General features: G+C 35.7%; 1 protein-coding gene across 1 annotated transcript in view; it reads left to right on the top strand.

The window, feature by feature from the left end:
• THSD7A (thrombospondin type 1 domain containing 7A) overlaps positions 1-23333 on the top strand; it is a 264860-nt gene that overhangs the window by 89202 nt on the left and 152325 nt on the right. The gene's annotated exons all lie outside the window — the stretch shown is intronic.

Raw genomic sequence — 23333 nt, 5'->3', positions numbered from 1 at the left:
ACTCTGAGAGATTTGCTGTGGCCTGGGTCTGTTCCTGCTGCCTGTTCAATAGCTGCTTGATATTCTCAAAAAGAAACATGTTTTTACTGCCACAGGCCTCTACCTGCATCAAGGAATTGTGGTTCATCCTTTTTGTCACATTGTGTTAATGTTCTTCCAAAGAGAAAGATGAACCATGAAGATGGTCTTATTTATCTCATGCTGTCAACATCTAAATATTTTCATCAAAGATGAATGGAAATTGGAAGACAAAGCTTGAATCAATTGGGTGCTTTTCTTAATGATATTCTAGATCTGTATAAATTACAAGCCCTGAATATCAGGCACATCATGATGGCAATGCAAAACTGGATTTTAATATTCAGCTACTCTCTGTGGAGACATTTGGTGCTTCAGAAGGCTGCTGTTCTCTAGAGCCTGGGGCCTCAAAGATAATCTGGAATGCCAGATAAGGAAATTGATAAAGCTGTCAGTGGTTTGCTGTGCTCTACTTCCCAGAGGATGAGCCACCTTGTCACATGTGATAGTCATGATATCATCCAGTCTATGACATTGAGAGATCACAGCTTTTTCCTCACTTCCTAAGAAAGTGAGAAACTTTTAGTGTAAGCTTAATAAACAAAATATGACAAATATCTATACTATCTGTAAACAGGAATTTTTGCTTTTTATCTAATTCCATTTCATTCAAAAACTGTCAAGTTTTTTCTTTTCATCACAGTCAAGAGAGAGGTAAACTTGAATCTTTCTAGGAGGAAGTTTAGTTCAGCTAATTAACTGTTGTAACAATGGTGTGCATGTGTTTGATTTTTCTGTTGGGAAGATAAAATTTCTTGGTCCAACCTAATATACATTTATCTCCTGTGAATTTAATGTCATGTCTCAAGGTAACAGTGCAAGTGCTTATCATTTTTATGAGATAGTAAAGGAGGAAATGGTCTCTATGAGACATTCCTAGATGTTTTCTTTTTGCATTTTAATTTATATTTTTTAATAAATATTAATCTTCTTTAATATGTATTTTGTAGTATCACTTTCTTCATGCAGCTCAATACACTGAGACTTCCTTTATTATATCCATTAAATTTTAATATAAATCACAATGATGGGGCTTTTCCCATCACAGAGGCATGCTTAAACTTTCTTCTGTCTTGTTAGAATTACACCTGACTTTTCAGAAGCTTGTGCACTTTACTTATTTTTTTTTCAATTTCATTTAAAGGAATATGTCTTGGTTGTTGTTGCTGATCCAATATGCATTCAGACAAAATGCTCTGTGCCAATTTTCTTGTGTTTAAACAACCATGTTAAAATCTACTTAATAAAAAAAGCTATGAGGTCTGTCTTGATCTTATTCCCTTTTCAGAAGATTCTTGGATATTAGGTAGCTTAGCCTGTATGCCTTAGTTAAGGAATAACACCTAATCCTTCAGTCAGAAGGAGCTGGAAGCAGAAGATGAAATTGAGTCAAGTGACAGTTTTTCCTCTTGGTTTAGAATAATTTTTGGAAAAGGTAACTCCCTTATCCATCCGGAATATGGATGCCTGCTAGAATCTATTCTGAGCATAATGGCAATGTAGCTTTATCAAGCAGACTTGGTAAGAAAACAAATATATGAGTTTTAGATTAACATAAGACATTCTTGCATCCTTTAATTTTTCAATTGTAATGAAGGATGTATTTTTTAAGTGAGGGAGAAGTTTAATGTAGATTTTTGATAGCTCTTATAGCTACTGTATATTTATAGTTAATGGTTCAAGATCTTACTTAGTTCTTCTGATTTATGTACACAGCCCATTTCTGTCTCCTTTTTGCTTCTACCAAGAAAAATATTTTATGGAATTGAAGTAATGAAAATTGCTACTTGCTCATGTGGTGCTTACCATCTCTGAGGTGCTTTGGATTTGTAGGAAAAAAAATATCAAATTTCAATGCAGTGTATGTGAAAAGGAATTTACTCCTTGCAATAACAAAGTCTCTGTGAATTAAGTTTTTCAAGTATAATACCCATAATTTTGAAATCTGGTAAATGAGTACCCATGGCTTGGCTGTTGGCAATGATTTTGTGTCTAAATAAGCTTTTCACAGCTATTCTGTTTCCAAAGCAGAGAATGCTATGTGTGTTTAAAAATAACTGGTTTCAAGAAGAGTTTGAAAATGAGAACAAGTTGTTTAAAAACCTTCATAATGGAAAAGCTTTCAAATTGAAATTTACTTCATGGTAGCCATTTATGAGTCAGGCAGTTCAAAATGATTCCAAGCTGCCTTGCTTTTATCTGCCTTGATAATAATGCATCAATCTGCTATGCTGGTAAAGATACAGAAATTGATCCCAGCAGCACAGAAGCAACACCCATTTTGATTTTAAAGGTCAGGCTTGTGCAATGCCTTTTGATGAATTAGTAATTAAGTCATTATTTTTTGATAATTTTGGTTAGCCTTTGTTTTTGTGAAGTATTTAGATGATTTTGCTTTTTGCAATTTAGTATCCTTATGTAGTTTCTCAGTACAATTTGGAAAGATAAACAATTCTTCTGCTGCAGGGGTGTAAAAAATGTATAAGCCTTCTTGCAGCTCTAAAATTGCCTGCAGTTTCAGTGCCATCCAGCTATTCACAATGGCTAACACTGTTCACACTGGCAGTTTGTTTACAAACAGGAAATTGGATAAAGCATTTCGAAATGCAATATTTATGCTCTGCCTGGTGTAATTAAGAGTTTCTTTTATTAGACTCTTTTATTATTACTCATGTGCTTGTAAGAACATATTATATTTCACAAATATAATCTTGTGCTTCTGTGTTTTTAGAATATTCCTAAATACTTTGTGGTGATTCTAAGTAGCCTCTTGGAAATGACTCTATCATTGTAGTGATGCCACAGAATTACTTAATGTAGTTTTCCTCAGAAAGATCTTTGCTGTCTGTTTCTCAGTGTCAGGATTTCCAACATCCTGACAGATTATTATAACTCAGCAGATGGTCTCAGACTTGATCTTTAATCAGTGAACTCAGACTGGAAGTTTGGCGTTTATCTGCTCCATTCTTAGCTATGGACTAATAGTGGGGCAGATGGATTCACCCTGTTCAGTGGAGTTGTCATAGAGTGCTCTTTGGAACAGTAAATGTTGCTGTGAAATGCAGCTAGTGCTGCTGACATTTGGGATTGTTGTACTTGACTTTTGATGTCTTTGAAATCCTCATTTGTGAAAACGACAGTTTTATTCCACTTTGCACAAAAGCCCTTTACAGTTGTCAAAGGGAGGTCAACTAACCTTCTTTAAGAAAAGATGAGCACCTGAGCCCAAATAAGGAAACAGATATCTCTGTATTTTGCAATAAATGTATTAAATAAGGAAATTCCCCCATGTGTGTTTTCAACTTAATTGCATATTATGTAATATTTTTATTGCTTGTATTAAACTTTTTCTGAACATTTGGAGCAAACTGTATAAAAGAATATTTTTGAAGAGTGTACATTGTCAAAAAAGTATACTTAAGATTTGTGGGGTTTTTTGGTGATTTTTTTTTTGAGAAGCAAATATGTTAAAGCTGTCAATACAATGGTTGGTTATAAGTAAAGCTCACAGCTATTAATACTACTTTCTCAGCATGTTGTTTTCATATAACGTGTTCTCTTTGTGTCAGAGTATTCTGCCATTAGTTCAGTGGATTTGGTGACAGGTTGTTATAACTGCATTTCAGAATATAGAGATAAAATCATGATCTCTATAAATACATATCTCTGTCAACCAGAACTAGCTTCTTCTCTCAAAGTGTAGAGAAAATTTTCTTCCTGACAGTTTCTAAAAAGTTTATATTTTGTTCTTTGTTAAAAGCAAAGTTTCTAGGTAACAGGAAGAAAAGAAACATTTTCCTGATTAAGCCTGTATTTTTAGGTGTGTTTCCTTTTTGGTACCTTGATGCCTTCAAGTATGAGCCTTAATTTCATCATCATAAATTTTGATTCCTGAACTAATCTATCTTTCTTCAACGCTCTTGATGCTATCCCTGCTTAAAAGTGCAACCTGAAATGATACTTTCTAGATTTATGCCTGGTGTTGAGAAATAGCACTGTTTTACATAGTGAAAAGTAATTAAGTGATTCTCTAAATGAAAAATACAGGGCTTACGTGAGACTTTCCTTTTTGTTGTTTTGGGCAATGTTCCCTCAGTAAGGAATTATTAATGGCAAATCATTTTGGTAATTATTTGTGATGGATTGGACTAATTATTAGTAATGGTTGCCTTTCAACTCCCTCTTTCTTCCCCCTAAGTATAGTACCCTGGATATTCAGTGTTGAGAACTGCTTTAGAAGAACATGCCATATGGTATTGCTTGTCTTTCCTGATTGAATGTAACAGCTGTAGCACCAGCTGTTACTTTGCAGATTCCTGAGTAGACTGTATAGATTTCATCTGCAAGTGCTCAGGCATTCATATTTGTTTTCAGGATGGATTGTCTGAAAATTAGATTGAGATTTATTTGAAAATATGAGACATCCAAGTATGAATGTTGTTTAAAAGTAGGAGTATTTTCAGTTAGCAATCTGGGACTTTATATGCAAAATAATAGGGTGGTATTTTCTGGCATTTTGGTAATGCATAAACTTTGCTTTTTTTTTTTTTGCAAAAATTGATTACTTCTATTTTTCACAGGTAGAAGTAACCAATTGTGTCTCTTTAAAAAAATAAAAGAAAAAACAAACCTCTGTTTGGAATCAGGCTACATGTATTCCATTTCCATGTAATATGAACACATAGAATGCATAAATGGTACATTGCATAAAATTTTCATACTTGAATGCTTCACATTTATTAAGATTTTAGAGTTACTAAAATATTTTAATTTCATTGAAATGATGAAGTAGTGCTTTCCTCAACAATGTAAAGACTTGCTTAGAGTAAAAGCTAAGAGGCTTTTATTGCCATTTAGAAGCTTGTTAGTAACTGGATAAAAATATCAAAACAGTTTTCTGTGTCAGAGGCTGGATAGAATTCATATTTATTCATTTAAAGTTTCCAGTAAGTATTTCTTCTATTGCATTCTGCTTGTGAACAGGTCCCAGCAGAGCTAAGCAGGTGCTTTGGAATGCTGGAAAGAGCAGGATACTTCCAGAATGGCTGTTAGAACACCTAAAAAAACTTGAGAGGCAGAGATTCAAGGAAGGAGTTTGTACCCTCAAGTAGTAGCAGATAGGGTGGTATTCATAGTCCTATGGGAAAGACTATACTGTATATCATTACTTTATCAGCGTGAGTTCCGTCTTCTTTTGCTCCAAACTGGCGAAGGAGAGCCTTTAGCCTTTGTTCCCTTCAGGTGTTTATTTTGTGGCCTTTTGTATCCCTGCCTTACATGTGTGAGTGTTCTGACTGCTCTCTGTCCCCCACAGAGAGGTTGTATGCTTTCAAACATTCACAGTCATTCTGGCTGGATGGGTTATTGATGAAATTGCTGTTCAGATCTGATGACAATTTAATACAGTACATGATAACTGAACTGAGTGACCTTTGCTGCAATTGATGTTGGCCTCTCTCCCTGTTAAGTGACCGCCTAATTTATCTAACTTAGGGGAAGTACTGTGATTGCTGCATAAACTGTCTGGGACAAAGATATCTACCATTCATCCTGGAAAGGTTGAGTGGACACTAGTAATCAGAAAAGGTCAAAGAGCATGATTTAAGGTTGTTTAATTTTAGTGCTCTTTTTCAGAGGTAAAAGTACATGATGTAGCCAAGTGTCTACATCCAGTGTAGGTGAGTCTGGTAGAGGCAAACCAGTAGCATAGAAGATTTTAGAGTGTCTCCCAGGCTGTCAGTTTATAGGTATTAGACAGAACAAAATACAAGTTATAGACTTAGACTTGTCTTCAATTTTCACAGAAGACATCTAACTTTTTAGTTATGTCATAAAGTTTGTGTACTTGTAGTTAATATTTCATAGAACCAGACACAAACTTTTAGTGAAATCTGGTAGATGTTAATCTATTAAAATGTGATATTTTGGTTAATTTAACAGGCTCTTTCTGCAGAGTTTCTGCTGTTTCAGAACTTGCCTCATTCAAATGGCATCAGCTACCACTTCTATGCTGAAGCTCAAAATTGTCAAAGAGAATTGACAATTCTGCATATTTTTATTCAACATATATTGTTATAATCCACAAAGATTATTTTCTGTTTGATTATTCTGATTTTTTTGGAGTGATTTATCAAGAGAAGTGATGTTGTTACCTCCTGCTTTCTCTGTTAACCTGATCGCATTAGTCCATTACTTGTGATGCATGCATACAGAGTACACAGGACTTTTCTTCCAAGTTAGAATATTGAATAATATGTTGGGATTTTTGCCATGTATGATAATGCTCCCTCACTTCCTCTGTTTTTAATTTGATTTTTGTATTTCAACCTGAAGCGTTTGGAGATAATTTATTTTGTTAGATTTAGTCTGTTATAAGTCTTAACCATGGCTGTTGGGAATCCTGGGGGTTAGTAGAGTGACACCATTTAAGTAGATGCAAACTTTGTTTCAGAATCATCTAAGTGACCAAGTCTACTCTAACATGAATGTATATGCAATTCTTCACTCTACGCACCCAATTTACTTGTATCTTTAGAAGTTAGTCTGTTTGAAGCGTAGCTATGGATATCAAATTACTTCAAATCATTGAGATTGTATAATAAACTTATTTTTTTGTATTTAATTAGGTAAATTTCAGTGTGTGCTTCCATAGCACTGGTGCATTAATGCAGAGAAGGGCTCTACTTACACAGCTGTGAGATTCAGGTCTCCTGAGTTAGGCTTGCCCTAACTTGACCTGTATGAAGTGCCCTAGAGTTAGAAATTGAGCCACTTTCATTTCTCGTCCTTATCTTGGTCACTGATGAGATGTATGTAAACACAGACCACTTCAGTCTGTTTCACCAGGTTTTTATTTTACTTTCACTCATTCCACAGGACTGTAGGCACATGTGCATGTGTGTGAACAAGCTTGTTTACCCAGGGCACAGTGTGACTTGATTGAAGTTTCATTACAAGCTTGTTAACAGCTAGGTTAAAGAGAGTGTGTAGACTGTCTGGGATTTAATTAGTTCCCATCAGCAAAATTATTAGCACAGTAGGTCAGAGTTACTCCTGCCAAGTGAGAGCTTCAATAATCAGTGCAGTATCTGGGTCAGAGACCAATCCCATCATAAAAGCTGCGACGGCCTGGGCCTGGAGGGGCAGGGTCAGAGCCAGTGGTGCTGCCAAGCTCGGGATGTGGAGGTGATCCTCATCACTGATAGCATTAAGTGCTGAACGTTAGCTGTGGCTTTTTTTTTTAAATGTTTTTGCTGACACTCCGGAATACCAGCCACTGTCAATGTTCAAGCATGAGGCAGCAGCTTGCATGATGAATCACCACCATAGGAGGTGTGGGAATTGGGATGTTTATCCTATGAAAATTTAGCTCTAATAAGGATCCCACCACAGAAAGTAGGAGTTAACAGTCAAAATATTAGAAGTTGGTCTTCAATTAGCTAATCTGTCGGAATTTGGTCATAAGTTTTTCTTCATATTTAATTCAAATGGAAATAAACTGTTATTTCACACATGCTACCTCTGTGTTCTGAACCCGTACAGGGCATCTTTAATGCTGAAGTGTGTTTGGTGAAGAAAGTTGACAAGGCTGAGAAACAATCCTACTGATGTGTCTTTAAAATGTCTGTTTATGCAGTTTGCCTAAGAGTAATAGAACAGAAGGGAATTGAGAATGGGGGCAGTTGGTATCTAAAGCTTTCCCATTTTATGAAGGACAGCTGTAGTATTGCTCCATCTGCAAAGAAATTCTGCCAGTAATTCCCCCACAACTGTGGGAAGAATATCCAGCTCAGCTCCAAAGCAGAACCACTGTCATACATAATACATTGTTTCCATCAAGGTTGTTTTCTTTCAGAGAATTACATGTGCACTCACAGGAGAACATTTGGGCATCTTCTGTAATGAACTTAAACGTAAAGGTATGGTTTTGTTTTTTCCAGGAGGGAAAATGTGAGCCAAGTTGCATGCCAGAAAATATTGTTGATGATAGTTTTGTGGAAAGCAAAACCATATGGTAGGTGCAAATAGATGATTCAAGGAAATACTTCCCTGTAGAAAATGCACTATTTTTTAAAATTTAACTCTTTCTATTCATTAGAAAAAAATATCAATATTTTTCCAATATTTAAAATAATGCAAGGAAAATATTTATGCAAATATGCTTCCTATGAACCTGTCTGCCTGTCTTACTATGTTTTATTACTGTAGACTAGAAATTTCAAGATGTTGCAACATCCAAACTTTTACTGCTGCCAGTGGAGATGTCCCAATGCCTGTATATCAGTGTAACATCACTAGTTTTGTCTGAAAACTGAGAAATTTTTTTACATTTACAATTACTCACTTCAGAAGAATAATATTTATGTATATTTTGATTTATCATTCTGTTCTTTGTTTAATGTTACTTTGAATACAAATACATGCAGTTCTGATTTTAGGGTTTTTTCATAATTTTCTTAAAAAGTAGGTGAATAAGACAAATTAATTGGTACTGTTTTCCAGGGCAGTGTGAATAGAAGTTTCTTTTTGATCTATTAATAGCAGAGTAATGTGGCAATTTGGAACTGTTTGGCATATTAGAATTATGTAAAAGATAAGGTAGAACATCTGTTGAAAAATCATAAACCCTGCTGTAATTAACCAGGGATCCACATCCAAACATTTGAGGCTGGGTTAGAATAAGTTAAACTTTATAAGTGATGAACCCACATAAAAAAGTATTTAAACATAAAAGTATGCTGTTAGCTGTTCAATTTCATACACATTTTTGCTTTGTTATATATAAATGTTCTTCAGAAAAGACTTTTCTTTGTCCTTTTCTCTGCATCAGCCAGCAGTCTTTGCTGTACTTTGTTTTCAGTTTGCATTCAAAAGTGATATTTTTTTTATAAGGCTTAAAAAATCACATTAAAAATAATGGAAAAATAATGATTGTTTTGGTGCTCTTTGAATTGCTTTTGCAATCTGAACCCAAATGTTCCAATGACAGTGCTATATTCTCATGTTTTCTTCTCAAAGCGTGTTTATGGCTTTTAAGAGAAAGGAGAAAGAAGCAAATATCTTCAGATATTCACACATTATTATTTTACCCAGTTATCTAAATCTCTTAAATTTTTTATTTTCTGATGGTTTTCTAGTCCCAATGTATAATTCTAGCACTCAAGGGATTTTTTTCTTCCCCATTTGTCACAAATTTTCCACAGTCTTGCAGCAGTATTAGCAACATTTAGCGTAACATTAGCAGCATCTAAATTAGAATGGTTTTATTTGAGATTGTGTTTCCTTAATAGCTATACAGATGTTTTCCTTGACTGGTCTGGAGTATATTAATGCACTATAAATAGACTTCACCTTCTAGTCCTAATGCCTTATGCTTATATGGTCCTGTTCTCTTTGGGCTGGCATGATCTGCTCTCTGACACAGGCTGGTGCTCTCCTGCTTCTTGACCTTGCTTTTCTTTGTCACCCTATCACAGTGCTGAAGGTGCACTCTGCAGCTTTCACCTTCAAGGTCCTGTGCTGCTGGTGCTTCTTTCTTTCCACTCTTTAAAGCTTTGTTAGTTTGTTAGGGAGCAGGTTGGGGTTGAGTGGGAAATGGGTATCATTCCTTTGTTGTATGTTGGTTTTTTTCACCTGTTAGTGCTAGCAATGAAGCCAAGGTCTTTTAAAAGGCAAAGTTTTGTGGCATGTGTCAAAGGGCTTCTGGAATTATTTTTAATAAATGTATCTTCTTAGTTGTCTTCCTCACATTCATCTAATTGCTTCTTGTATGACTGAAATAATGTAGTAAATAAGAAAAATCTGGGTATTAGTGATACAGAATAGAACTATAGGACTCCTAACATACCAGTCTGCATCCAGTCCTTGTAAAAACACAAATATTTGGAACTGCTCTTTTTCTTACAGGCAGGCTTTACCAGGAATTTGGTAATAGATTACTCCAACAGTGAGTGGCACTGGAGGAAATAGCATATGCTGTAAAATTAAGGAGTGCATTGGTATAGTAAAATTACATAGAACTAACTTACTTTGAATATTGGTTGCAAATGTTGCCCTGATGTTGTTTTAAACTTGTTTATCCCTTATACTGCTCCTCAAGTAACAGTATTTAGTAACCTTTAATTTTTTTTGGTCATGTTGGATTTAAAGTGGCCAAAGAATTTAAAATATATAGTAAGTGAATCTTTAGGAAAAAAAAAAAAAAAAAAACCAAAACACAACTCCATTGTGGGCCATGTGCTTTTGTGCTGAATGTCAAACCATTATTTGGGCTAATTTCTATTTTCAAGAGAAAATGTTAGAAAGAAAAGTCCTTGAATGAAATAACCAAATGAGTTTGCCTTGCCCCTATGGTTCTCTTACTTTACATTTTTCTTTCCTTACTCAAACCAGTGCTTCTTGTCACATGTGTTTCTTCTGTTATCCATTTCTGTAATTTTGGACCCAATTGCATTAAATAATCAAATGCAAAATTGAAATCTGGAAGACCTTCAGAGACAAAATATTTCCTAAAAAATGTCTAAATGGGAATATCCAGGAAGGAAACCCAGAAACTACTGTCCCCACTGAGGGTAATCGGGTAAATGACTTTTTCATGTACTGGCCACATTTCAACATTCTCTTTCAATTGTATATCAGCTCTGCATTTTTCACTCAAAACCAATCAAACTTCTCTGTCAGTCTTTAAATTCCATCATACAGCTGGAATAAAAGATCTACCCTAAAATCATAGTTTATATCCAGTATTTTTTTATATTTCTTCTCAGTGTATGACCTGATCCAGAATTAACACAGGGTTTTAATTCCTGACCCTCAATCTGTGATGCAAAACAGCAATTCAGAGAGGAGTCTTGCTCTGCTTGCCTTGTGCCCATGCTGATGAGTAGTACCAGCTCTTGAGTGAGCATGGCACCATCAACTCCAGTTTATCAGTGTCATTTGGGCTTAGAAATTACTTAAAAGAAATTCTGTCAGTGGCTGTGGGGCCTGTGCTGGCAGCATTGGGCAGAGCATCCCTCTTCCTCCCTCCCTGAGCCATTATATAATTTTCTGCTAGATTTTCAGGCTCTGTTAAGAATCTGGTGAAAGCCAAGCTTTTAAATAGTTGTAGTGGGCACTCAGCAATGTGTGAACAGAGTGGGAGAGCCCTGTCAGGCCATATTGTGGGCTTTGACATGACTGGTAAATTGCTGCTGCTCTGGAAGAAAAGCTTCCTCTGTGCTTGAGTTGTTGTCCTCAACTCCAATACCAGCTTACAGAAACCATAGGTTTTGTTGAGACATGGCAAGTAACTGCTAGGAGACTTCTGGCAGCAGTGGCATGATATCTTCCTCTGCCCCATCCTCCCAAAATCTAAACTCTGCTTAGGGGACCACAGGTAGTGAAGGGGACTGATGACAGCAGCGGCAAATGATCTGCTTTGTTAGACATTTGGGGATGTTTGAGCAAGTTTTGTCTTCCTTTCTGATTTTAAGATACAATTCATTGACTATAAACAGCGGGTTTTGGCATCCTACGTTTCTACAAATACACAGCAATGTACAGAATGTGAGAAAAATGCTGTCAAAAACTGGCCATGGTAATGAAACTTGTAGAAGAGAGAAAGATAAGAAGACATTTTACTTTGCATCCTGAGTAACATATAAAATGCTGCTTAATACTGAATATGTTATTTAATGCAATGCTTTTGGCTTCAAAATATGTTGTCCATTTAATTTCAGGCTTTTATTTACAGGAGACTCTTAATCAGATATCCAGATACTTGAATGTAACATGAAGCAAGGAAGATTTTTAATATATGCAGATCAAGGAAATGGGAAATATGGGAGCACAATGAGAGACAATCAGAAGTGGGACAAAAGAAAGCATTTGACTGCTGAAAGATAAATGCTAGATGCAAATGAAAACAGGAATTTGGAGATACAAAAAGAACAGCAAAGAGTGAATGAGGAGGGTTAAAAAAATCTAATGAAAAATTTACTGTTCAGTCTATTGACCCCTCAGGCTGCTAGAGTTGCTTTGCTTTGATAGGTACAGAAAAAGGGATAAATTCTCAGTCCCAATTTTGGATTTTTGATGTGGATACCATGATGAGGCAAATTCTTTTAAGCTCTCTTGATGAAGATACTGACTTGAATTAGGTGACACTTGGATAGAAATTATACCCATAAATTCTGTCTTATTCTACTGTAGAATGGATAAATTAATTTTCTTCATGTTGTCATGAAATATAGGAGTAGCACTGTTAGCATGTCATGTCATCTGTAGCGTTCTGTGGTACAACTACAAATATAATAATAAAGAAGACACTGAAACTATTAACTTGATAATAACCTGTGGCCTGTAGTTGGAGGCCAGTAGCTAGCAGTGTACCACAGGGATAACACTGCATCCTGTCTTACTCATTAATGATCTGAGTGGTGGGTCAGGGTGCACTCTCAACAGCTTTGTAGGTTGCACCTGATGTGCAAGGGTGCCTGGGATGCCAGAGGGCCACGCTGTCATCCAGAGGATCTTGACAGTCTGGAGAAATGTGCTGCCAGGAACCTCCTGAAGTTCAGCAAGGGCGAGTGGAAATTCTGCATCTGGGGAGGAACAACCCCTGGTACCAATATTTGCTGAGGCCACCCAGCTGCAAAGCAGCTCAGCAGAAAAGGAGCTGGGATTCCTGGTGAGGTTCCTGGTGGGGTTCCTAGTGGTGCCAAGCTGAACACGAGCCAGCAGTGTGCCTGTGACAAAGGAGGTCAGTAGTGCCCTGAGGTGCATGGGAAGAGTGCCAGTATGTTGAAGATGGGGATCCTTCCCCTTTACTCAGCACCAGTGAGGTCTCTTCTGGAGTGCTGTGTCCAGCTCTGATGATTGAGGGTCTGGAGCATCTCCTCAGTGAGAACCTTCCTTAATGCCTGCATATCTTTTTTTTGTTGCACACTGCCTATCGGTGTTTCTTGCAAAAAATATGTCTGTAGGAAAATTCAAAAAAGTATATTTGCCGTTTGCTAAATTGTGCTTTGGTTTCTGATGCTTTTCAATGAAAAACTGAATGCTTGTTGAATGGGATTTTGTGAAGCTCCAAAGGATTGCCTTGGAATAAACTGAAGACACAGTTGAAGTGTAACCCTTACCCTCTTTTCAAGGAACTTCCTGTTTTATTTCAATGTTGAAATTCAGAGAATAACAAAAATAACTGTATCTGCAGTAGCTCTTTTTTTATAATTTAGAAAGGTACTTCTGCAAAGTAGTTTAAGAATGCTCAAAAATCTGTTCACTATAGCTGAGAAAGTATGGTAAGAAAAACATTGCTATTATCAACCACAAAGTCCTCCTTAAGTCCATAGTCAGTTAACTGCTGATTTTAAACTGATTTTAAAGAAGACAAACATAGTTTATGTATCCTTTGTTGATAAGAGCTATATAACTTTACATATCGGTGTGTGCATTTATGTATAAAAAAAAATATGACTGCAAGTTGCATTTGTACTCCAGTGCAGAGGTTAAGGTTTTGCTGTTAGATTTTATTTCTAATTTGCTGTAATCAGCTTTATTCCAAATTTTACTAGTCTCTCATCATATTCAAGAATTCCAAGTACTATTTTAGCACTATGACAAATCTCCCCAACTGCAAACTAGAAGAAGGTAAGCACATTCCCCGTTTATAGGCAGCACAACAGGACTATTAGTCAGAGTCTTAGTAATATGTTAGTAAAGTAAAAAAGCAACATCACTATTAAATGCAGACATAATAAATGCAAAAGAGGAGTATAAATATTTGAAGTAGGATGTGACCTCAGATGTGTAGAGTGTATTGGAAATATGGCAAATCTATGCTTGTGTACCTGCCTTACCTGCTTTACCTACTGTAGTCTTGTGAGTTGAAAACAAAGGCTTCACTCTCATTACAAACTGTGGCTGATCTAGGGAGTTTCATGTATCTAGTGAAATGTTTTCATCTGAATCTGAGAACTTTCTGATGGACATTACAAAAAAATGTGTGTGTTTATATATATATGTATACATAGAAATAACTTATTCAGAATTAGTTATATACCATCAATATAACATACTGATTAACATACTAATACTATGCATATTAACATACATATAACACATTGCTGTTTTTACAGATTACCAATAAGAGGGATATATTCTATAGACAACATACTATTATAATGCTATATAAAATTTTTAATATGAAAAATGCTTAATATGTTAGACATCTTATGTATAGCACATGTGTACATACATGGCCACACATGACAATGCTTAATACATTTTTTTTTTCCTGACCAGTTCATTTGTTTTTCCTTGTAAGCCATCAGCTGTCAGTGTTATAATTCTTCTGTATGGTCATAAATCTTCCTCATTTGTTTGTTTGAGATAGGACTAATTAAATTGCTAGCTTTGTGGTTTGAAAGATCTGTTACATTTAGTGAAGTATTCAATCAAATTTTTCATTCTAATGAGATGTATGCAAGTGTCAATTCTGTCTCCCACTTTGTTGTTCCTTCAATATCCTTCTGTACTGTGACAACACCTCTTTTATCCTGGTTGTCTGAAGTTTGGCTGCTTGTATCAGCCATCATTCTTGTATTGTGCTGAACAGATAGGAATCCCTATTATTGTCAAACCCTTCTCTACAATACTTCTTAACAGGGGCTGTCTTTATCAGACTACCGTGAAAGCTCAGCTGGTGTGACTTTTTTGCTTCACAAAGCCCAGTATTTTAATTTCTAGCTCATTAAAACTATGGTGTGATGGCAGTTCTGACATTTGTAATGTATTCTGTTTTAGTAACTGAACATGCAGTTCTAGGGAGCAAAGTCAAAGCACTGTAGAAAATTGAATTATAAGGAACATTTAGTTCAGCCTTGTAAAGATTACTTGGTTTTAAGCCTATGTTAGTAGAGGTTTCATGATATTCATGGGCAATCTGATACTATGTCAACTGTCTTTCTTTTACATGACTCATTAATTTTATAATGTTTTAATTTCCTAATGTCTAAGCTAAGTTTTTGGCAACCAAATGAAATGAACTATTTGTGCTATTTCCCATGGACAACTTTTAAAATTTTCTCCACGAAGCAAACTTTTTCCTCTGTGAAGTGTGTTTTGCTCTAATTATGTCTTTTTTCAAACCAAAGATAGTATTTTTTTTCAGTCCTAACAGTAGATTTTTTTGCTATTGTGATTGTTATCCTTGTTCTCTTGATTCTGTGTAATAACTCTGGTAGAAAGAAGTCCTAAATAAGCTTTACTTGCATGATGTAATTTGATTAATGTTTCTACTGGTAGCTGATGAAATACCTCTGTACAGAAATCCAGGACAAAATTCTGAGACATTTCAGAAAAAAGTAATTAATTTGGTATGATATTCTGAATGTAAACATAAAAATGAGCAAAGCCTTTTTGTCAGAGCTAAGAGTCTTGTGGGTAATACTGTATAACAGCTCAAAATGATGTTCTGTTACTGCAGACAACTAACTCCCACAAAGCACAAGAGAGTGGAAAATAAAATTGGAGTTGGGAGGAAGACCATACTCTGGATGATATTGCTGGCAAGGGGAGTGGAGTGCCATAAACAGGAAATAGAGACCATTCTCCTTACTTGCTTCTAGAGCATATGACATTTTCATATTTTTTCTTTCACTTTGTAATCCACCTTCCGTGGGAAAGCCTCATAATCCTAACAGGAAAATGAAGTCTGTGGCTGGAAGAAATGGAGCAAATTACAGCTGGATGAGTATGAGGAGCTTCCTTTTTGTTGACCACCATTTGCAGAGAACAAAAAGATGTGTCAGGGAGAGTTTTGCAAATTTGACTGGTATTGAGTGAAAAATTTGTGAGATTTATGAAAAATGTTTTGAAGAGGAATAGGATGACTCATGTGCTATGCTTTGAAGGATTGATTACTTACACTTCATTAGAAAAACAGGCAATAATGTATTACTTGTCATTTCAGCATTGTATTTTAATGCTTTAGCATTTAATCTTTCAATTGCTTTATACACTTAACATTATGATTGATTACTGACTGTTCTATCCGTCGGCACCATAACAATGTTGGTCAACTTTCACAGCAATTATCAAACCAGAAATAGTAAATAAATACAGCTACCCTAGTGATTTAAGTCACAGAACATGTGATAATCTCTAGCAATTGTATGAATTATGAAATTATGTAATTCTGTAGAAATTGTGAAATAAAAAGATGAAGTATTATTTATTTGTATATGTTGGAGATTTGAGGAAGAATGATCAGTCAGATTAGAAAGTTGTAATCTCAGAAGAGTCTGTTTTGGGCAGCATGTTTTATTGTGAACCTGAATGAACAGGATAGTGCTCCCGTTTTATGCAGTCTTTAAGAAAGAAGAAATTGCTATTTTTTTTCTGCAGCCATTCTGACAATGGAAAGAGGAAATGCCACCTGGAATGAATAATTTCCTTTCTGTAGCCTGACCTCCTCCTTCTTAGATATGAAGATGATAAATCACTGGGTAAAACAACATAAACCAACAGCAGGGATCCTTATTAATAACAACTTTCAGCACTCTTTACAATCACTCTGAATGCAAATGACACTGTAGAAGTGTAGATTTTTTAAAATCTGAAATTTGTGTTTCCTGCTAGCTAAGAAATTTGCCTGGATTTAGGGGAACCTTCAGGTGTTAAAGCTTTTGGTTTGGGTTTGGGAGTGGTGTGGGTTTTGGTTACAGGCATCTTGTCTACTCTTCTGGATGGACAGAGGAGGAAAAGGGAATGTGAGGCAATAATTCTGTGATGAGAATTAATTGAGATTTAACTTTTAGTTAATGATCTGGCCCTTCTATATCTTAGACAAAGTAAAAGAAAATGTTGGTTTAGTGTTTGGTTTGTGCAAGGTTTGTTTTTTTCTTAAAAGCTCCAGTTTTTGTTGGCACTGATTTTTTTTTTCTGTGAAATGCCCACATCTGCAATGAGAGGTCCCAGCAAAGACTCTGAAATGGGCAGAAAATACCTAAATAGGATAAATTTAGTTTTTCTGAAAAATTTGTAAGCAATTTTAATTTTACCTTTGTCTTCTGTAAACCTTTCCTAACATTTTAATTTAAGGATGATAGCTTGGGAGACCTTTGTTTCTTAAGAGGAATACCTGTTAACCAGGCCTGGTACTACAGGATGTCTGAGGTACATTTGCATTAATGTTTTAATTTGGGACAGGAATGTGATTTTTGTGTGGAGCTATGCACTGGTCTCCATTTGCTGTGCTTCCCTTCCTACTGGAAATCACTGGGTGAATATCAGATTCCTTTGGGTGAAACTAAGCTGAACTGAGCTGTTTGGGAGCACAGTAGGATTTGTCTCCTACTCCTAAATGGATTTTGGTCCATGGAATGAAACCAGAGCTGGTCTTTGAAGACATGGATTTCACTGTTACATTGACACTGCTTGCTTGGGAACCTCAATTCCACCCAGTGTAAAAGTATCATATACAGGACTGGAATGAGGAATTCTGTGATCACAGCAGACTTCAGTTTCTGAGGTTTCTTGTCACTTTTTGTAAATGTTTGGGTGCCTACTATGTAGAATACATAAACATCTACTTGTATTTACTGGGGAACATGTTACTTCCTTCCCCACTTGGTCTGGGTTAGTTTCAGTGTGTGACTGTTCATCTGTGATTGAAAAAGGATGCCACCACACTTTATAGGCTTATGATCATTTTCTTTCTTTCCAATGTGGAATTCAAATGTGGTTAACACCTGCAAGGGAAGGCTATTTCTATTAAAAATCTGATTTTATCTGCCTTTTTGGAATCGGAAAGAACCAGTTTATCTAATAAAACAATTCACACACTAGAAACTTGTCCTTGTAGTTGACTTCAAATCATACCTAAATGAATGACAGCTCCAGGAAACAAATTTTATAGGCTGAAAACTTTACTAGAAATTACTAAGTGGTTCTGAGTTGCTGGTTTGAGGTAGGGAATCTACTTTTGTCATTTCTGTAGCATTAGATAATGATGTAAACACTAGCACAACTATTCTCCATGCAGAAACACAAACAGTATTTAGTTTGTATTAAATTCCTTTTAGAAAAAAACAAGAAACTTGCAGGTACAGAATGTTGTTACTCATCTAAGTGCACTTAGGTAAATTAAAGGGGCTGGCTGACACACTGAGCGGTCCTCAGATTTCTAAAGATGCCTGTGAGTTGTAACTGCAATTCAGTGTGTCAGGCAGTCTTCTTTACTTAATAGCAGTCTTTACTTAAAATACAGTGCAGTATGAACAATATGAGCCCCAGCATCAATCCTTGGGGTAATGTGCTTCACAGTGAACACCAGCTACAACTTGAGCTGCTGTTTGCCAGACTTTGAGCCCAGCAGTCCAGACAGTTTTCAAACCATCCAGAAGTCTGTCCAGGTCTCATCTTCTTAATGAGGATCCTGCAGGAGTCAACATAAATCTTCTTGAAATCAAGTTATATTGCAGTGTTTTCTCCTCATGCACAGGAATGATCCTCCCTTGGTAAATCTATTTTGAACTTTCATGATACTGCCTTATTATCCTTACTGTTCTTGTGAGTAATTTCTCAGAAATGTGCTTTGTGACCTTGGCTGTGACTGTGCTGTGGCTGGCCAGGCCTCTGGGTCCCTGGACCTGCCCAGCTGTTGCCACTTCTCCCATTATCCTCCTCTGGTTTTTTAAATTATAAACATGGCCTTGAAGGCACAGCAGCCTGTGTTCAGCCTCTCGCCGAAATAATCTCTAATTCTATGGGTTTTCATAGGTCCAGTTTCTTTTAGTTTATATCCAGTTTGGGCTGTCACACTTCCCAAAGCTTGCTGTTATGTGAAGAACAAGACAATGAAGTTTTGTTGAACTGTGTCAGTCGTTGCCAGATCATCCTTCACTAACCAGCCCACATCCAACCCACCCAGATCTTTGAGCTTGCTTTTGCTGCTGACAATGTATTTAAGTGAGTGCATTTTAAAGACGTCAAATACACAGCCTACACATGTTGGGCTGTACTTCGTATACAGCAGACCTTGTTTTGGAAATTTGTGAATGTTTTTCATTATGTTCAGCCAGTTCTACAATATATAGCATCTATGTCCAGCACTCAGCACTTAACTGAACTTGAATATTAGGGTAACATTTCACTTGATTATTGGGTCAATATTTCTCTTGTATACCTCCTTTGAAAGGTATATTAATATTTTTATACTTTATTCGTTCTCTTATCATTCCAATAGTATTTTGAATGTCTTTCAGGTCTCATATTGTCTCTTTACAAAAGGAAAAGCTTCCTAGGTAAACATTCACTTTTATTGTAGACAGTAATATATTAAGTTCATTTAATTTGAGTGACAGTTGCATAATTCTGTTTTCTTGACAAGTCCATGAAAATGGATGAGCAGGATCTATATTCAAGAAAATAATGAAGTTCCTCAGATTTTGAGTAATGATAGTAAAGATCCTTTATTGTTACAATCTATATAACAATGAATTCAAAGGTTTTCTATTCATTTGTAGATCAGAATAATAAGCCCATTTATAAAGTTCCATTTCATTTTATCATTGTAATTATTTCAGCATATGAAACTGGAATAGTAAAAATCAAGCTTTCAGGAGGTTATTAGTGATTTAGCAATGGCTACACTTGACTTATATTGCTCCTACCCAAAAAGCTTGCAATAGAATCCAAACAGAATGATTTGTATTAGCATTTCTCCTAATAAATATGTAAATATGCCTGAGCTGATTGAATCTGGAAATTAAAATGCCTAAATATGTTATGATATGTATAGCGAGACTGAAGATTGTGTTCTCCAACAAAAATGAGAAAAGATAGCTTATTAAGTCTGAAGGTGAACCCAAGATTTAAATCACAACTATTTAAGTATTCTGTTCAATTTGTTTGCTATTTCACTTTTAATACAGTAGAGTTGGCTTCTGGAAAAAAAATGTAGGAGTTGGCTGTTGAAGAAATTTTATATTCAGATGGGTATTTTCCTATCAAATCTGCCTTCGTGTGTCTCAAAAATCTCCAAGCACAGACCAGGCTGCTGTAACATGCCCACTGGTGTAAGAGGAGCACATGTTTGGCTGCTCATTCACCAGACAGTCACGTAGTCCATTATTTTATTTGCAACGCTGCAAAAGCAATATTGAAAAGAGGCACAGCTCTCTGCCCACCAGCAGCCAGGCACCTGTACTACTTGTGGTGAAGCCCAGCAGTTCTTTGCTTTAGGGAAGGCTTCACACAGGGATTGTAATTTGGTTCTTGTAGATTTATGGTATCTGGGCATGGACCACATGCTTGTGTTGATATTATTCAGTAGTTCTCTAAAGTAAACTCATCATGACTGCTGGAAAGGGTAAACTTTATTCTGGCCAACTCTGTGTATGCACTTCCTTCAGACACTTTGTCTCTAATTGCAAGAGAACTGTCAGGTCTCTATTGGTGATTTTTGAGTTAACATTGCAAGAGGAAAAGACACTTTCAGAAGTTAAGGAGTCATTTAATTATCTCATGTGCTGCATGAATAAACATTCTGACTGTGATACTGCCTGATCCTAAGAGAGAAAGAGGTCAACCTTTTCAGGCTCAAATTTCCTAGGCTGGTGTCTTTCAGAGAGAATTATGTTTAGTTTTGAAAGGGAGATAGAATCCAGTATTTATAGAAAAATCTGAATTTGCTATAACAGTATGTTCCTCTATGCTTACAAAAGGGGGATGCAGTGAGTTAAAGGTGATGAACTCAGTTAAACTATGCATATTTAAATAGTGTTAGGATCAAATTCAGTATTCCCTTGGAGTATTAAGAACTCTTTTCTTTTGAACCTTAAGTTTTATTTATAACCAGTACTGGGACAATTCTATGGAGTCTATTTTTTGAATATCATCATAGTCGATGCCAATTTAGGACAATTTGGAGCCAAAGGATGGAAAGGGGAATCATTAACACACATACACAGAAATCAGTCTATGGTATCTGTTTGCCAGCTGACCTCAGGCCAAAATAGATTGAAGATCAAAAGTGTCAAAAGGGAAATTCTGTGTCATTATGAAATGCTTCAACTTGTCTTCTATTATGTGAGTAATGAACCTTTAGTTTTGGATTAGCGTGTTTACGGTTGCAGCTTGATGTCTGAGTCACAATTATACATGGTTTTGATAAGCAGAAATGGTTTAGACTGAGAAGCAACTGTGAAATGTTCACTGTCAGTGTAAATATTATTTTAGTTCCAAGTACAGAGAAACAGAAACAAGTTTTCAAAACTGGATGGTTAATCTTGATTAAAAGGCAGCAGTAAAATAGAATAGCTCCAGCTTTCAGCCATCAGATAGAAATTATTCTCTGGAATATTTGTGCCTGAAACGTAAGTTTACATTTTGTCCAGTTCACCTGACTATGAAAGAATTTCAAAAATATGTAGGATGTAATTTAGTAGCAAAGGATGTAATTTAGTAGCAAATTATCAGTGAAGCCAACAATGAATGATTTTTAATCAGACATTTACAGGAGGTATAGCTCAAGCTTTGTAGTTAACCATCGACTTTGCATTATTGAAAATTATAAAATTAATTTATGTTGAGTACTCTTTTTCCCATGGTTACTGTTTCTAGTAGTGACAATTATTCATTTGTTTTGCATCAGTGTTTTTTCATTTTGCTTGATGTCCTAGAATTTTAAAATGTGATAAACTACAGTGATGGTGAGATGAAAAGCAAGTTCTTATGTAGTCTTATGATCTAATAGTCCTCAAATATTTTAATTTTATTGTATTGTTTTCTGTAAATATATTGCCCAATTTTAATGATAGAATATGTTGATGAGGGTTTTTTTCAACTTTCTTATGTAAGAGGAAAGCATATCTTTTGAGCATTTTAGTTAATACTTTAGAAGATGGATATTTCTATACAGTAAGGCTGTTTTGGTATAGTTACTGTTATATATAGATATGTGTGTGTATGTGCAGTTATCATTTTTCTCCCCTACTTTCCATTCCAAAGGTTAAAAAAACCCAAAAGCTTTCAATTATTTTCAAGCAATATAATAACTGTTCCTCATATCAATATCTTCCTACCCCCAGTTTCAAACCCCAGAATATCAACATACCATACCACTAATTTTTGGGGGTTTTTTTGTTGTCCTTATCCAACCAAAAATAGACAAACAGGAATTTAAGATTTAAACTCAGCAAATATTCAGGTCATGTGCTGATGGTGGGTATCACCTTAACTTCAAGAAAGCCATTTGGAACAGGCTGAGGTTAAGTAGCAGAGTATCCGGCCCATTACCTTGCCCTGGAGAGAATGGTCATGGGGGTCAAAATTAGATATCCTAATGTGGATGCACACCATTGAAAAGCCATGTTTTTAACATGTTAATTGAGCATTTTATAGGAACTCCAGCTGTGGATAATATGTTGTCCCCTTGTGGCATGTATTGTCTCAGAGAGGATTTGTGCTTTCTGGTTATGTGGACATAAAGTAGAATAGCATTAATAGTAATTTTCCTTTTGAAAAATCATTAATACTGTGGAGACAATTCTTGCATCCCTCATACATGTGTATATATATATATATATATATATATATATATATATATATAGTCAATTATAGTCAATTCTACTGACATTTAACCCTCTTTGGTCACTTTAGAATTGCCTGTAAGACACACCAACTTGACCTATAGTTTTCTCTGTTGTGCTGGCCATTTTGTTTGAAAAGCACCCAAACTACTGTTGTTATGTCTATCATTACAAAAAATTTTGAAAGAGGTATCTAAAACAGAAGAATAAAAATGTTTTATCTGCAGATCTTGGATATATTTTAGCATTTCGACATGAGCTTTCTTTACTGCTCTTTAAACAAGTGCATTCCAGTAAAAAGAATGAAAATGTAAAAATGTGAATTGCTATCTACTGTGGAAAATAAAAGATGAAAGGTGAAGACAATTTCTTCTTTGCAAGGTTGCACTATCACCGAGCAAGTATATAGTGACTGGAATAATTCATTCCTTCCTGCCATACATTTCTTCAGAGCAGAAATGTAAAGTCATTGCCTTCTGTCTGAGATGCTCAAAAGTCTCCCCATAAGCTTCAAGTAAGTCAGTGAATAACAAGCAAAATACTTTTCAAGAGAGAAAGAAAATGTAACAATTTTGCTCCAAATTTGAAAGTCATCTTGCTGTAATACCATCATTTTGTTTTGACGTACAGTTGCATATAACTCGTGGTGATTTGTGACACCTCTGTCATAAAAGGATG

Source organism: Zonotrichia leucophrys, chromosome 2 (assembly GCF_028769735.1).
Source record: "Zonotrichia leucophrys gambelii isolate GWCS_2022_RI chromosome 2, RI_Zleu_2.0, whole genome shotgun sequence".
NCBI classification, from domain to species: domain Eukaryota; kingdom Metazoa; phylum Chordata; class Aves; order Passeriformes; family Passerellidae; genus Zonotrichia; species Zonotrichia leucophrys.
Note: the sequence above shows the minus strand (reverse complement) of the source record. Positions and strands in the feature narration are given on the sequence as shown.